General features: G+C 39.3%; 1 protein-coding gene and 1 non-coding gene across 2 annotated transcripts in view; one reads left to right on the top strand and one right to left on the bottom strand.

Moving 5' to 3' along the window:
- The first annotated feature begins 5,658 nt into the window (after positions 1–5,658).
- Positions 5,659–10,719, top strand: part of LOC101577929 (cysteine-rich secretory protein 2) — a 32,536-nt gene continuing 27,475 nt past the window's right edge. Inside the window, exon 1 of the mRNA XM_023712021.1 lies at positions 5,659–5,771. The gene's annotated coding sequence lies outside the window, so the exon portion shown is untranslated. The remainder of the gene's footprint in view (positions 5,772–10,719) is intronic.
- On the bottom strand, positions 5,816–5,948 carry LOC111815870. Its single transcript, XR_002820489.1, has one exon. It is a non-coding gene; the product is annotated as a small nucleolar RNA SNORA47 (small nucleolar RNA).

The following is a 10,719-nucleotide window of genomic DNA, read 5'->3' as shown; positions in this document are numbered from 1 at the left end:
ACTTTTGTGTGCCAATTTCATCTCTTTAGCAACTCAGGAATAGAGTTTTATCTTCCTTAGGTTAGTACCTGGGGTGATGTAGATACTCAACAAACATTTATAAAATGACTGATGGGCTTCCTGGTACTCTGTCCTTCAGACCAATGGTTCTTAACTTTCACGTTAGTTATTACAGTCTGGGGAACTTGTAAACATTACTATCTCTGAGACATACTCCTCACCAGTTGAATTATTGCCTCTGTCCATGACACTCAAGCATCTGTATTTTTTAATCATGAAAATGTAGTTTATGTGGGGAAATTACAACAATAAATTCCAATATCTACAGAATTTTCAGGGAAATTGCAAATATTTTATTTTCTCCTGCAAGTATTTTATTTTCAGCTATATTATTTGTCATGCTCCACAGCCACTCGAAAAGAACTTTAAGCATGCAAAGGGGTATAAATCAATCATTACTATTCTTTTTTAAAAAATGTATTTGGTTGATACAGGTTCTCACTATGCTGCTCTAACTCATGGGGATCCTCCCGCTTTCAGCCTCCCCAGCACTGGAATTACACATCTGCGCCACCACTCCGGGACTCTGGCCAGCTCAGCCCATGCTGAGGGTGGGGCTGATGCAGCATATGGCACCAGGGTTGAACCACAGTCCATGCACTTGGCTAAGCTTGCCTAAGCGGATGCTCGAGTACCCTGAGGTATCTCGCCGGACCCTCAGTCATTACAATTCTTAAAGACACTTCTTCAGTACTATACTAAAGACACAGAAGGGAAGAATGCAAGTAAGAAATCAGGGTACAGTGTTGTTTGTGTGGTTCTCCTTCTCATTATTTGGTTAGCAAATTAATGATCCCAAGTATGCATTTGGATTTCCACTTTCTGTGATAGTTACTCCTCTTCTGCTCTGGGTTTTTGTTAACATAAGTGCTCTTTTTCTTTAAATTTTTATTCATTTTAATGAGAGAAAAATGATAGAATAGCAATGAAACAGTTTCAATACAGGTTAGTAGGACATTTACAATAATTAATACATTGCATATTGTTGTCTTTATAGTAGTAATTCAGAGAACAAGATGCAGACATGATATCTTGCCTAAACAATATTAGTACAAACTCTTATTCTCAGTGAACTAAGAGAAAGTAGCTGTACGTCTATCCTAACTCTTGTGCATACATATACGTAAGTGTTCTTGAATCAGACTTTTCAGAACACAGTTCGTAGAATCACTCCAGATCTCTCCCCAGAGGCCTATTTGTTTTCTATTTTGCATACTCCAGGAAGCTTACTAAGCAGGACTTTCTTCCCTAAACACACCCATATTGTCCCCCTGAGCCTCAAAAGCAAGTAGCAAAAGCACACAGTGATCTTCAGGGCTGGCCCATAAGTTGGAGCCATCAGTTTCTGAATCTCTATAATTGGTTCCTGTCTTAGGCCATTCTATGTGGATCCAACAGCACACCTGAGACGGGGTCACTTCTGAGGAAAAGAGGTTTGCTGTGCTTCGCAGTGGTCCTTCGAAACTCTCCAGCAGCCCTCACCGTGGTACAACTGCACCAAGCCTCAGCATGCCTCTTTACAGGGGTAAGTCATGTTCAAACTGTAGCAACTGGGAACAACTTGAGGAAATATTTTTAAAAAATCATTCAGTGGAAGATGACCGTTACAGTACTGATATTTCCAATCATCCTCCAAACCTAAGATACCACATTTTTTTATTTAATGGGGGGGGGGAGTCTGAATTTTATCCATAATATAAATCACAACTGCAAATATCCAAAAGAGATTATCCCAAAATATTTAACATCATTAAAATCTGAGTAGTAAGATCATAAGTAATTTTTTAAAAAATTCTTTCAAGTATATTTTGTAACATATCTTATATAATCAGAATTATGAAACATTCAACTATGAAGTTAATTTCCACCTTTAGAACTGAGGAGCTTGAGAAATAGTAAGGAGCAGCACTCCCTTGGGTGTTACCTACTGAATTGATTTACAGTTTACTTAGCTTGTAACAAATATCTATTAAATGCCTATTATATCTACAGTGGTGAACTGGTATATGTATTTCAGCTTCAGCTACGAGCAATAAAATATCTAACTTTGATCTTGTTAAAAACGTGTAATTATATATACATATAATACATAATGTATATATTATATATTATTGATGTGTGTATGTATATGCATATTGACAGTCAGTATGGGAATATCAAATAAAAGAGCTGCTTAGCAAAATTTAGCAATACGTCTTTCTTAACTTCCCTTATGCACTGCTGTCAGTTCAGCCAAATATCAGAAAATTCGGACTCTTCAACGCGTTTTATTAGTTTTGCAAACTTTACACCGAGAAACACCAGAAAGTGAATTTTACAAAAGCAAATCCTGAAGTTGAACGGTTCTTTCAACAGTGTGTAGACTCCTTGCTTGCAGGTATTCACGATGATAGCGTTCACGGCGTTTCCTATCCAGACCCCCCACCCGCCCACCCCAGCCTCATGCCTTCGTAGGAGGGACTCGGAGAGGAGCCTGCATCAGGGGCATCTCTCTGGCGTGGGCCAGTGGGTTGGTCCTGATAGGTTTACGGCTAAATGTGATGCCGGGAGACCAAGGTGGGAGTGCAGTGCGGGCGCGGGCGCCTGCTTGAAGAGGCGGATCAGCACCCGGCAGGACCCAGCTCCCTTCTTCCCCCTGAGCCTCCACTTCCCCACACGCCCCAGTAGCAGGTCCCCTCTCCCGTGGGCGTCTGCCAGCACCCTGCCCTGGGGCCCCCGACTGTGGCCTGAACCCTCTGCAAACTGTGGGCACAAGAAACGTTTCCCCCGTACCGTTGTGGGTACCAGGTGTTGTGTCCTGAGACGAGGAAGTAACTGAGACAGCACTACACTGCGCGTGAATAATTTTTTATGTGCTGGATACTGTTACAATTTTTTCCATACACTAAATCATACATGCTCAAACATTAAGTATTATTTTATCCCAGTTTTACAAGTAATGAAACTGAAAACTGGATTAAATCCAAGAGTAGCCAGTGACGTCGTAAATAAAAACACCTATTTTCCCCCTCATTTTTCAGATGTGCAGGGTGACTCATGCAGAAGACAAATGCTTCAGGTTTACAGTGCGCACCCTGACAGTAACGCGAATGCCTCTCGGTCTGGCAGGCGCTGTCACCTGTCACCCAGGTGTCCCGCTCCCTCCCGGGAGCTCCTTCTGTGCCCTGACGCTGTGGGATCGGCCTAAGTACCCACTTCTGCCCCAGCAAGAGCCCTGCCCTCGGCCCCCTGAGCCCCGGCCCAGGCGTCCCAGCTCCGCACTGCCACGCCTGTCTGACTGATGGTAGGGTTTGAAATACCACCAATCTCTCTCACATGAAGATGCTACAAAGAGAAATCAATCGGAATGTGGACTGAATAATTACTAGAGGCTGAAAAGTCCAGACAATCAACCTAGGGTAAGGGTAATGGATCTCCCGAAGCCAGAGAAGTAAGAAATCTTACTGTCCTGCAGCACCTGGGGAGGTGTTGGGGATATGACTACATTTCACAGTAATCTATTAAATATTTTACAACTGGAAGAGAGGTGTTTGAAGATTCCAAAACAACATCACATTGAGGCCCTGGGAGCTCAGTGGTACAGCACCTGCCTGGCAAGCACTAGGCCGTGAGTTTGATTTCCAGTACCAAAAATCACAATAGTAAAAATAAATAAATAACCAAAGTAACAACAAAGGTATGGAAATGCTGAGGGCCGGCCAGATAGCTCAGTGGACTAAAGCACCTGCTTAGGCAAAGGCCAGGGGCCGGGACTCCATCTCCTGCGGGTAGTGCTGGCCCTGCCCCGGGGCAGGCCGTGTCAGAGATTAAGACCTGGCGTGATGGCTCATGCCTGTAATCCCAGCTTTTAGGAGGCTGAAAACAGGAGAATCAATATGAGTCCGATCTACATAGTGAGACCTTAAACACCCTGTATTAAATACATAAAAAATAAAAGATATAGAAGTGCTAATTCTCCTGATCTGATCAATACATGTTGCAAATGTAGTGAAATATTATGCTGTATCCCATAAATATAAATAATTACTATGTGTTAATCAAATATTTTTAGTGTCCTGATAGGACTGCTAACTACTCTGACTTGAGCACTAAACACTATCCATGTATTGAATTATGCTGTAGCCCATGAATGTGTGCAATTATGACAGCACTTTTTAAATGGCTCTGAGGAGTGCCGCTCCTTTCCATCAGAAAATGCTGGACTTCGCTTAAGACAACATTCTTCCTCAGCTCTTTGTCCTTTTGGGACCTGGTTCACTGCCTTGCTTAGAGCTTTATCTGAAATTCATTCCCTCAAAAATAGTGGGTAAGCCAATCAGTTTGTGTCTAGTGTCCTGCACTTGTGAAGGTATATATAACAGTGTGAATAGCTTATACACTGAAGAAAACAACACATTATTAATTTATAATTCAGATATTTTGTTCATATAATTAGGTACATAAGGGAAAAGAAAAAACTTAAAAGTTAATCAGAAGAAATGAGGAAACCACAGGCCAGTACAAAATATAGATTATCCCCTTCCTGGAAAATATTATTAAACTAATACTTTAAAGATAATTCAAGGGCCTTCCAAATAGCTCAGAGGATTAAAGTGCCTGCAAGCAGGCGCAGGGGCTGAGGGTTCAATCCCTGGGCCTGCCGTGCTAGCCCCGCCCTCAGGGCACTCTGAGACAGCAATTGAGACTGGGCATGGTGGTGCATGCCTGTAATCCCAGCTCTTGGAAGGCTGTAAACAGGCAGATCACTATGAGTCTGACCTAGTCCTGAGGCTCTGAACACCCTGTAGACCCTTCCCTAAAACTACAAAAAAAAAAAAAAGATAATTCAATAAAGCAATAACACATTTCTTTTCTTTTATGGCAAAATCCTCAGTTCTTAACTCTCATATAATGAATATTTCGAATAGTATCTAACTGATGAACTTGTGATTAATTACAAGCCAATGATGTCTGTAAAGTCTATACCAGTCTCATGTTTTTATCACATAAATCAAGAAAGTTCAGTATAAAAATGAAATGGACAGAAACATTTGAATTGTGTACCACATGGTACAATCTACCTGCTATTGTGAGCGTTTAAAAATGCCTTCCAGTACATGCATGGACTATGTGTGATTTATTAGTTGATACTTCTTTAGTTCTGAAACAGTATTTAAAATTATTGCATGGCAGAGATAGAGGAAGTCTGTCACGTTTAGTCCACCCACTTTTTGGTGATTTGGAAACAAGTCTGAAACAATGAAAGTTTTTTGATAGTTAAACAGACTTAAATGATGATAATTTAGGAGATAGATCAAGGGTACATTGACACACAACCAGAAAATGAAAGTTAAGACAGAAGAATTTAGAAATATTAATGACCTCAGGTGTCTATGGCTATTGTGCTCTGAAAAACACTATGGTCTTGTGCTATTTACAAAGATAAAAAATCAAATTATTTTCCAGAACGATCAGGTCCAGCAGATCATTAGTGGATGTTCCAGGCCTTGTAAGAAGACAATGTGTTCTCTACAGAACGTGTACAGCTTAACTTGATTCTTACAAAAGTCTTCCTGGGAACTCTGAAACTGTGATGAAGCTATGTGATTTGACTACGAAAGATACTTTGCCAAACAGCACATAGGTATAGTATACACACTTCTTTCGCCTTTCTCCATCTTCCATCTTCAAACAGATGGAATAATTATTTCATTTTGCTCTGGGAATCAGTGGTAAATAGCAATGTTTTTACATCAGGGTGAGCATTTCTTTTCCATAAATGTTGGCCAGGACAGTGCTGCCCCTCTGCGAGTGGCAAAGGGACATCCTCTGCCTAGGCAGGTGTTTGCTGTTGGAGGCCTTAACCAGTGGAAGGCAGCACAGTGCAGAACTGAGCATTTTATTATACAAATACATTTATAACTTGTTAGTGGTGAGATGGTATATTTAAAACACTTATTTATGATTTGAAAAAACTTTGATAACTTTTATTGATCAGGATTGTCTAAATTACTCTTTTAGACACCTTTGTGTGGTGGCACAAATCTACAATCTCAGTACTTGGGAGGCTGAGGCAGGAGGATGGTTTCAATTTCAAAACCAGCCTGGGATACAAATTGAGCTCAAGTCCAGCTACATTGAGCTCAAGGAAAATCTTGTCTCAAAAAGATAAAAAAAGAAATAACAACAGAAAAAAAACAAAAGGGTAACATGTAATTAGCTATGTTATTTGTGAAACACTTTTGTATGATAGGATATTGAAATGAATTTCTTCTTACTAAAATCAGTAATATAATTCATTTTATATCCATGAGTTTTAGAACTATTTTAATAGAAAAATTAAATCTTTGGTCATATATTCCTATCAGACATTTTTATAATATTAATAACTATGGTAAATAGGATATCATGTCCGCATCTTGTACAGCAAATAACCACTAGGAAGACAGTATGCAGTGTGTTAATTATTGAAACTGTCCTACCAATTTGATTTCAAACTGTCTCATTGCTATTTGTCTGTCAATAAAATTATGGAAAAAAATAAAATTAATAAAAAATTAATAACTATGGCTGTACATCATACATACTATATTAATAATGGGAAATGATCTTTGCTAAAAATAATTATCAGTGCTTTTACCCTATGGCCACATGCCATCCAGGAAGCTTGGTGACTACTTACCTTTTCGTCAGAGATTGGTGTTGCCTCTTCTGCTATTTAAAACACAACCCTAGCGTGTCTGTGTGTATGCCTAACTTCTGCAGGCAGACCAAACTGTTAAACAGATGAAAATTTTAGCCTGCAAGATACTTTAGAATCATTGTTTGTGAAATGAATTGAGGTCCCTGAATTGAGCTATAATTTATAAGAGCCAGGGGTAAATTGGTGAAAAGAAAGGGTAACATGTAATTAGCTATATTATTTCAGAAACACTTTTATACAGTTTTCAAGCACTTTATACCTTGAACAGCTAAGAACTTGGTAAAACTGTTTAGCCAATGGGAAAGGATTACATTGATTCTGTTATATAACTCTGGACTTTGGTTCTATGGTGAGAAGTGCAAAGTTAATAGTTACTGTAGTTTATCAATGGTGCTTCATGCTATCATTATTGTTAATTGTACTACTGTAGCTAGGCTGTCACATCTGCTGCCGTCAGTTGCTTTCCCTTGTGTAACCATATTGGGAAGCTCTGGGGTAGTAATGTCACCGCAATCCTACACCAAATACTGGGAACTGAGTCAGATACCGATATCTCACTATTAATTAATTTGAAAGGTAGAACTTTGGGACAGACATGAACCAAAAATCACCTACAGACAGAAGATCTCCGTGAAATACAGACTTCCTTGTAGAGGTCTTCATACTGGTGAGGTAGCTACCTACTGTGATCACAGAAAGCAAAATAAAGACAGGCTGAAAATCAAAGTGTGCGACACTTTGACCCTAAATTGGACTGCATACTAGTCCATACTTTGTTGCCCTAACCTTTAAATAACCCTGGAAAGGATCAATATTCCACACAATAGAAACCGAGAAGAAAACCAGATTAGTGATTCTGTTTTCAGACAGTATGAATTTCAAACCAAGAATTCTCAAGATAAATAAAGAAGCATATTGCATAATTATTAGGGAAAATTCAGCCTATGAATTTCCTCTTGAGTTAAATGTGTTTCTTGTGTACAGCATATTGTTGGGTTTTGCTTCTTGGTCCACTCTTCCAGACTATTTCTTTTGAATGGTGAATTGAAACCATTTACACTGGTGGTTATAACTAACATGTATTGGCTTATCCAAGAGGAAGGGATAACAATCATAAATATACATACAACAAATATGGGAGCACCTAACTACATAAGAAAAATATTAATAGATGTGAAAAATCAAATAAGTAATAACACAATTATAATGGGGAAATTTAATACCCCATTGTCACAAGAAATGCATCAACTACTTAAAAAATCAGCAAAGAAATATCAGAACTGAACTAAACTTGGAAGAAGGGGACTTAGTAGATCTTTAGAGCATACAGCATTCCAGTGAACATTAGAATACATATTCTTTTCAGCTGTACAAGGGATGTTCTCTAAAATAGACCATATACTAATCCATACATTGTTGCCCTAACCTTTGAACAACCCTAGAAAGGATTAAGCTGAAATATTGAGTGGAGGAGCACCAAAGTTGTGCTTTTGACTGAGACACCTTGTATCCTTTCTTGGCCAGGAAATTTAATAGGGCTTCAATGCCCAGACTTGAGATTTCCTCCTATTGAAAAGAAAGAAATGAGTTATTGCACAATAAATAACTACTTATAGGCAAGGTATTAAATGTCTCTTGACAGGGCCTGTACACATACACAGGGACTGTCTCTGCAAGTGTACATTTAAACATCCAAGTTAGCTGGGTAGACTGATCAGAGGACCCCTCAGATGCAAAAAGACACTGCAAATCAGGTGTGTCAGTCACTCTTCTCTTGTTGCTGGGACAAATATCTGATACCAAAAATGAAGGTAGAGAAGATTTATTTAACTCACAGTTAATATAGGTTTCAGTCCATACTTGGTTGGCTCCAAGGCAGACTGGCATATGTCAGAGGGCAGCAGTTCATGGCAGCGACAAGTAGCAAGAACAAAAGTAAGGAGTAACAACAACAATGGTAAGACAGACAACAGAGAGGAAGTCTGTCTCTCTTATGTTACATTCAGGGTGTCCTTCTCAGGCTGGGTGTCATACTCACACCCAGAATCCCAGCAGTACTCAGACCCATAATCCCAGCCTTGGATCATTCATAATCCCAGTGGATCATGAGTGAATTTGAAACTGTAGAAGTCCCCGCCCCGTGACTGCGTGAGGCTTTGGGGGGACAATTAGATACAAACTAAAACATCAGAATAAAGGAGTATACAGAAGAAGGAATCCTTTAAAACTGAACCAGTTAGAATTAAAGATCTACAATTTCTTCCTACCATAATGATTGCTCCTGTGTGTACCACATTACCAATTGCTACAGAGTTTTTTTTTAAATTGTCTCTTCTGTTCTTTCCCTTCTATCATCCCTGCCCAGCTGTATTTTTCTTGTCCCAATATTTTTTTAATATGCTTCTGGATGAATGTTCCATGCAGTTGCTTTGGCTTGAGATCTTTATTTCATTTGGTAATAATGCTAATTAAAGCACTTTCATGTTATAGTCTAATCTCCAAAATCTTATGCTTCCTGATCCTTCCTTCTGATCATTTTTTCTTTCCCCTTTCTTTCTTCTACTTGGCTTTACTGCCCACCTTCTGGTTCTCACAAGATGTCCAGTTCCTTGACTCTTCCAAGGGTCCTTGTCTTCCTATCTATACTTTTCCCCATGCAACCTAAATGGCATTACACATTACCTTGACCTATCTGTGACTCTCATTTTGATTTGCTTTTCCCTCTTTTGTCCATCACATCATCTGGATTATCCCAACCTAGGCCAGCTCTCCCTTCTAGGCCTTCTCTGGACCGGGGTATTAAACACAACTGCAGAAAAGTGTCTATCTTCAAAGACAGGTGACACTGCACCCTTATAGTGTTTGGGATTTCATGCTCTGGTTAGCCTTCTTATTCTTCCCCCATAGAAACCACTTGAGGCATCACTTCTCTGTACATAAATTTGCCTCCTAACCAGCAGAAAAAAGATAAGCCAATGACAATTGAAGAACATCTGCACAGCTCTTATCTCTCTGTCTATCTGATACCCTTGCAAAAGAGGTTAATTCCTTCCTCTAGGTAGGATCTTATCCCTTCCCACCTACTCAGTGCCTCTGTTCTCATAAACATCCCCTTTTCTCCTAGGTCTCCAGGTGCTCCCCTTTCCCTCAACCTTCTCAAGGCTCTCTTGGGCTCTGTGCTCCCTCCAGCTGAAGCAGGGAGCTAGCAGGAGTTTGAAGTGACTGACTGATGGGAAACAGGCAGGCAATTTCACTTTTAGATGGTAAGAGAAGCAAAGAAAGTAAATTTTTGATCAAAGAAGAAAGCCAGTGCAGTTTCCAAGACAAGGGAAATTGATGTACAGGGAACTAGGACTCCATAAATAGGAGATGTGCTTTTCTCCAGTGCTGCTTGGTCTGAGAAGTAGCCATATCTGCTATTTCTTTCCTATAATCAATTTTTATTTTATTTTTGAATCCTGGGCCACATAAGATTTCAATCTTTTTTTTTCTTTATTAACTTTATTTTTTTGATACTTATAAAAAGATTTCCAGCTGATATATACCAAGAATTCACATTAGCCATCTCTCCTCAAAACCAAGTTCCTTAGATGATGTTTCTACTGAGGTCTCTGATTCTTTTCCCTTTCACCCACATATCATCTCTATCTGTATCTTATAACAGTAACTCTCTATCTGTATCTTATAACAGTAACCTTCCGGAGACTGCTTTATACGGTCCTATCTCCCTGATAACTAGCGTTCTCATGTCCGTCGAAGGGTTCACATTATTTTTTAAATGCTAAGAATGCATGATATTTCTATCTGATTCATAATGTCTGAGTCTCACAATTATATCACATTGACCAATAAATAGCCCTTAAATCTCCTGTCACAAAAAAAAAAAAAAAAACACCTGAACCAGTTAGTGTCTTCTGCAATCTGACATAGTAAAGTATAACTGTTAGGTACCACAAGATGTAATGACACCACAGCCT

The sequence above is a fragment of the Octodon degus genome, unplaced genomic scaffold, assembly GCF_000260255.1.
Source record: "Octodon degus isolate 3935 unplaced genomic scaffold, OctDeg1.0 scaffold00022, whole genome shotgun sequence".
Lineage (NCBI taxonomy): Eukaryota > Metazoa > Chordata > Mammalia > Rodentia > Octodontidae > Octodon > Octodon degus.
Note: the sequence above shows the minus strand (reverse complement) of the source record. Positions and strands in the feature narration are given on the sequence as shown.